This window comes from Parasteatoda tepidariorum, chromosome 10 (genome assembly GCF_043381705.1).
Source record: "Parasteatoda tepidariorum isolate YZ-2023 chromosome 10, CAS_Ptep_4.0, whole genome shotgun sequence".
Taxonomy (NCBI): Eukaryota; Metazoa; Arthropoda; class Arachnida; order Araneae; family Theridiidae; genus Parasteatoda; species Parasteatoda tepidariorum.
Genome location: NC_092213.1, coordinates 15,841,228 through 15,848,597, shown reverse-complemented (window position 1 = coordinate 15,848,597; position 7,370 = coordinate 15,841,228).

Genomic DNA, 7,370 nt, shown 5'->3' with positions numbered 1-7,370 from the left:
TATATATATATATGATAAATGGATAATCTAGCTTTTTTATTAATTTATCTTAAGCATAAAATATCAAATCTTTTTTTTCTTCCATTTTTTCATATCCCTTCCATTGTATTCATCCATTTTATATTCTACTTTCATATTTTATATTCATATTTTATATTCTGCTTTATTTTATTTTCGCGAGGTAAAACTTACCTTGGTATTCTACGAAGTACTTTTTATATTTTTTATTATATATATATATATTTATTATCTCTATTATCTTATTTATTTTCTATATATATATACTATATATATTCACACGTCACATATATATAGTCACAAACATTGGAGGATTTTTTGGCGCAAATATGAAATTGTTCAGAATACTAATAATTCTTATGATAAACATGTGCAGATATTTCTCAATCAATTATGTTTATATTAGCCAATTTACTATTTCTAGCCCTTGATGGGCCAATCCTTCCACAAAAGTGTTAAATCTGGTTTTCGGTCACAATGCTGAGTAATTAAATATGTGTTTGTAGATAGTTATATTTAGATAGTTTTTTTTTTTTGTACTGTAAAATGAACCAAAAAATTTTATTTGTAAAAATTCACAAATTTAAAGCTAATTTGTATAATGACACTTTAAACAAATCAACCCTTCCTGATCTTAAAGAGAGTAATTATCATCATTTAATAAAATTATGCCTAATCTTGAAATACTTACTGACCATTAAGGATTAACATAATGTAAATCGAAACCACAAAATTCGTCTCCTAAAAGTAGCTCAGTAGTACTTTCCGAAAGTAGATTAAATTCATTAAATGAAAGTTAAAAGCTGATGGTGTTTACTAGAAGAGGTATCCGGCTGGTTAAGATCACAACTTTTTAAGAAGGCTCAATTAAAATTTTAAGATCATGTTTGATATGCAGGGGTTCAAAAACTGCAAATTTAAAGAAAAGTTTAACAATTTATAAAATATTAAAGTAAAAGCAAATTTGAGTTAAAAAAAAATTTTCTTGTCGCGAAAACAATAGTAATACATAAATTTCGAAATAATTTCAGTTCTAGTTCTATAATGTGATGATTATCTGTGTTTTAAATTAAAATATTTAAAAAATGTAAAAAAAGGGGCATACAAACAATGAAAATGAACTAAATACATTGTTTGAAATCGAATTTTTAAGGAAAAATTCTAAATATGCATACTTAACCCTTGATAAAAATACTAAATATGCAGTTAGACTTGAGAACTTAGTTTCAAACATCGCGAACATTATACAAAATCTGCAAGCAAAATTTGCAATTGAATAATGTAATGTAATTTTTTATGCAATGTATGTAAGCATTAATATTTTTTTCTCAAGATCAGCGTTCTTCTGAAAATGCGTTTAAAATGCAAGAAAATTTTGCAATGTAAAAAAATTAACAATTTTAAATTAATTTTTGTAAATACATTTTATCTTAAAAATATAATTTATTTAAGGATTAAAATGCTTATTTATATATTAAGTGGGTATAATATTATACGGGTGTAATATTATATGGTTAAAACACTTATTTATATATTATTTATATGCATTATATATTCTAGGAAATATCTCAATTAAATTGGAACATGCATCAATGCTTGTCTTACTTGAACGTAAAATAATAGCGTCGCTGTTTTGTCTCCGAGACCGCTTAAGGCAAAAACATTTCAAGTGAAAACTTGCTAAATTAATATAGTAGATCCGAATAAAACTATATTTAACTATATTATATGTAACTATATTATACTATATAACTATAACTATATTATACTCTATTATAAATAACTTAAACTGTATAAATCTAAGAAGATATCTACAGCCTTATTTTTAGAAGTCTGTGTTCATATAAAGAAATATCGTAAACTGTTCTACAATATTGCATAGTATTCCTTNCTCCTTGCCAGTCTGACCTTTCTTCAACTACAACTACCGAGTCTCCTTTGCCAGAAAAGGTACCGGACCCAAAGAAGTACGTTACTCGGTATGGTAGAAGAGTTCGTTTCAGAATCTGACGACTATGAAACTCCGGTGGGGAGTGATGTGGCGCCAGGCATGGTGCGTAGGCGCCAGAAGAATCAACGGGATGACAAACACACGGTCGGCAACCTTGGAACTTCGCCAGTATTTAAGAAGCTTCGAACTTTACTCAGTCTCTAGACCGACGAGCTGTGGGAGGATCCGGAGTATAGTATTGTGTCTCCTGTACATTGTTGATCTTGTTTTTTTTTAGTAGAGTGGAGTGTAAGATAAGTATTCTTGCATCTTATCTGTGCTAGTTAGTTGAAAATTGACTAAGTAAGTTTTTTTTTCTCTTTATGTATCTATTGAGGAATATAGTTTAGCATCGGTCGATTCTGGGTGGGACCAGAGATTCATGGCCTCACCTACTGATTTATCGCAAAATGGTCCTTTTCAGGATCAACAAATTACGATTTCACCTCTTATCTCACACAATGAACAGACGGTACTTCAAGATACACCAGAAAAATATTGATTCAGAAACAGCAGTATATATTAGCTGAATTCGTACAGTATATGGGATCAAACGAACACAATTCAATAGGACATTATATTTCCTTTTGCAGACAATAACGGAATTCCTGGGAAATACGAGATGATATGTTAGGTGAACGTAAACTTTTAAATGATTCATTTAATAAAAAAATTAATCCACATATTTTGGTCTATACAAATTATAAGGATTAGTCGAATTAATCTTTTTAAATACTACTCAAATTTTTCATAAGTAGTTGTTTAATGTAGTGCACTGTAAGAAAACATATTTTCTTAATAACTAATGATCATTTGATCGGATTTTCAATCTGATCATAAGATCAAAAGATTTCAAGGTGTTCGCTTTCTTTGGGACTCTTAACAATTGAAAATTAATTAAAGTGTAAAATACGAAAAAGAAAGTTTTGATATTAAATTATAAATTTATTGTTCTGATATTAAATTAAATATATTTGTCTTTTTTTAAACTTAAATTTCAATGGGTCTACGTGACTTCGAATTGTTCAATTGTTAAAATAGTAACGAAATGATTCATGAAACAATACCTTTTGAAAAATGTGTTAATACACGATTGGATTTACTTCTATTTTATGTTTTTTTAGTGCTTTTAACAATCTGTCTTAATCTCATTTTATTTGTACACACTTTACATGTGTTCTTACTTGTATTAGAATAATTATTTAACACATTTATTTGGTTACAACATTGCGAGAAAAATACCTTTCTATTTGTAATTGCTAAAATTCTACTAATGATTGAGACCCGATTGTATATAGCATTGGTAAGTTTTGTGCAGTTTGTTTGAAATCGTTTTCTCCATTGTTTTTGCATAAATAAAAGTTATGTCAGTTTGAGAATGTGATTTAATATAGTGAAAAGATATGTGTTTCTACTTTGTATATAATTATTTCTATATTTTACAAAAATCAATGTTTTTAAAAATAAAATGTCTAAATGCTAATGAAGAATTTTTAGCTACTCTTAGATTTGAGAATGTAATTTAATATAGTGATTAAATATATGTGTTTCTATTTTGTATATAATTATTTCTATATTTCACAAAAATCGATGTTTTTAAAAATAAATTGCCTTAATGCTAATGAAGAATTCTTAGATAGTAAAATACCTTTTGAAAATATGTTAATCGAAACTCTTGAGCTACAGAGAAATGCCGCTAATTTTAAAAATCTAGGCCATAAGGTCGCACAGACCCTGAATAAAATTAATGACCACCATAACCAGTTCAAAAATAAATATCTCGAACTCAAAAGCAAAATATCCAACGAAAATACCCTATTTAGTGTCCTCTCAGAAACCACCACGGAAAAAATTGATACTTTCGCCCAAGATAATAAAAATCAATTTCCTTCTATCCCATTTTTTGATCAAAATGACTCACGGGATAACAATATGGACATAAACTTTCCTGATACCTTAAACCAGAATTGCAGAGGAAATAATATTTCTTTTTNTTAAGACAACGCCACCATCCCCAACTAAGAAAAATCATACCGAATGCGAAAATGATGGCAATCAAATGGAACTTAATGTTACAGATCAAGATAATACCCAAGACACCTCAGAATTTATCCGAGCTAAGAAAACCATGGACTCACCCCCATTTATAGTTCAAGACAAATCATTCAATTGGCCCGCCTTCAACAAAAAACTTAAAGACAAAAACATAGAAGGATTTATAGGCAAAACGAATGGAGAAAACTTTATTATTAATGTTAATAATATGTCAGCTAGGAATCAAATTAATACTGCCTTAGAGGAATGTAACTATAGTTATCACACTTATTCTCTTCCCGAAAAAAGTAATATGAGAGTAGTTATAAAAGGTGTCCCAAAAGAAGTTGACCCTGAAGATATCAGAATAGAACTACAGTCTCATGAACTTAATGTCCTACTTGTAACTCAGTTGGAGAGAAGGAATTAAAACAAAACTCCAAGTCTATATAGTAGACCTACTAAAAACAGAAAAAAGCAGGAAAATTTATAATATAAGGTCTATAGCAAATGTAGTTCCTAAAATCGAAGAGTATAAAAAAGCAGAAAGACCGACACAAAGTCACAGGTGTCAGGGTTTCTTTCATGGACAAAGTAACTGCCGACATCCCCCCCCCACTGTGTGAAATGCGCAGGTGACCATCTAACCAAAGATTACCCAAACAATTTTGAAAAGGTTAAATGCTACTTCAAGGTCGTCATTTGTAGTCAAAAATTATCAAACGAGTGCAGTTAAAATTTGTTATTTTCCTGAATTTTGGGGGCTAACTTCACGCCAGTTTTATTTTTAGGAATATGTCCAAAATAAGGGTGGTCAAAAAAAATTTAAGGGTGGTCAAAAAGTGGTCAAATGAATACAATATAAAAATTGGATTTTTATTTATTTTTCGAAAAAATGCCAAGTTAGTCACCGAATTTAATTTTTGGGACTGTGTCCAAAATAAGGGTGGTCAAAAAAAATTAAAGGGTGGTATTGAGTGGTCAAATGAATACAATTTAAAAATAGGATTTCAATTTATTTTTCGTGAAAATGCGAAGTTAGCCCCCGAATTTAATTTTTAGGACTATGTACAAAATAAGGGAGGTAAAAAGAAATTAAGGGGTGGTCATTTGTGGTCAAAAAATGGTCAAACGAATACAATATAAAAATTGGATTTTTATTTAGTTTTCGAAAAAATGCGAAGTTAGCCCCCGAATTAAATTTTTGGGACTGAGTCCAAAATAAGGGTGGTCAACGAAAATTAAGGGGTGGTCATTTGTGGTCAAAAAGTGGTCAAACGAATACAATATAAAAATTTAAATTTTATTTATTTGGCGTGAAAATGCGAAGTTAGCCCCCGAATTTAATTTTCAGGATTATGTCCAAAATAAGGGTGATCAAAAAAATTTAAAAGGTGGTCATTTGTGGTCAAAAAATAGTCAAACGAATGCAGTTTGAATTTTTGATTTTCCTCATTTTCGGGGGCTATCTTCGCATAGCTATGCATAAGCATTTTAATCAATGTTCTATCGTTTTAACATCTACCAGTGGAGATTTTAATGTATAAAATTCATTTGTTTTTTTTAATTTAATCAAATATTATTTTCATAAATTAGTATTTCCTGTTTCAAAAATTCATAATAGAAAGTACCTTAAAGTTAGTAATTCAAACAAAAAAGTTCTAATATTTTAATGTTTTCACTATTTTAAAATTTTTGTTGATTTTGAAATTTAAAAAAAAATAAAAGTATTGTTTAGCATTATTAAATATCTGAAACGAAAATAATTCTGCAATACAATATTTTAGATTTAATTAAAAGAATTTTTAAAAAAAACTAAGAGAAAGAGTAGGGAAAAAAAAACTTCAGTTTTGTTTTCGTTTCACTAGTAGAAATATTATATGAATGTAATGTTGAATTTACAACTTTTTCCGTGGACTTAGTTTCGACTAAAAGTTTGCATACTTCTACGCTAGACATTGCATTGTTGCATTGGTTTGTTAGGTTTGGAGGCTGTTGTGTTTGGCGGCATCTGACAAAAATAAAAGGTTAGTGCAAATTATTCTATGAGTCAATTATCACTATTTATAATTTCAAACCAATGGTATATATTAGTGTGCACTATCAGAAAAAAGTAATTCTTATAATTTTTGTTCTCAAACTATGTTCCAGTGTAAGTGTAAGTCAAACTACCGAGTGTAACCAAGTGTGAGAACATTTCATTCTTATCTATACTTTAGTATGACTCATAAACATTTCATTAATTTTATTTCTTAAAACTTTATTTTTTCTTTCGTAACTGTCTATCTCTAAAATCATTCGTCTTTGTTTAATAATACTCTAATAATAAATATTTTAAAAAACTTTAGCATTTTTTGTATTTTATGATTATTTTTTCACGACATACTGGGAACAAGCACTAATTATTATGGCGAATTTTAAAAGCTAATTTAAGTACGCAAAAATATAGGCTTTAGCTGGCTTTTGTTCAGTTCAGACACATAAAATAAAAATAATTTTTTTTAAAAGCATTCAGAAAACATCTATGCTAAACAAATATTAATCTGAGTTACTATAAGTTAAACTAGCTACTCATTTGTGTTAAAATTTATAATGATAAATATTTAATTATCGAAATTTTTATTCTAGAGTAGCATTATTTTATTGATAACTTACAAATTTTAATCAAATGTAATCAAACGTAATAAATACCTGCAATAATTATTTTTCAGCAGGTTGTTTTCCAAATGTTATAAATGATGTTTAACTTTAGGAAATGGTTCCCAGAAAATTAGGAGAAAAAAAATAATGGGAAAATAGATCTACGAAGAAAAAAGAACTACAAGGAAACAAAATAATCTACAAAAAGGAAACCAGATCTTGTACGAACACTACCTAGAGGTCATCAAAACTTGGCATTATTTAATTGCAGAAACAGACATGGAAATTTTTTCAAATAAAATTTGTAATTTTTGTTTAGCCTACTCACTGCCAGATGATTATTTACTCATCATATATGTTCCGTTCTGTGAAACTGACTTATCATATTTTTATTAATATAGGTTCTATCGTATCGATTATAATCTAACCAAGTAACAGAACTACTGCAGTTTCTTCGTTACAGCAGTTACTATTAAAATACACTACTTATTAGAGAATGCTCATGCAAATACTAGTAGATAGGTTTGATCTTTTTTTTCAAATTCAAGTAACAGTCTGCAAGCAACAAAAACTACTGTAGTAACTATTTTTTGTCAGTCTGTGGCGTAATGCGCTTTCTTATTACAATAAATTTAAAAAAAAAAGATGAAATGTTTCTACACATGTATTCGCATATGCAATATATATT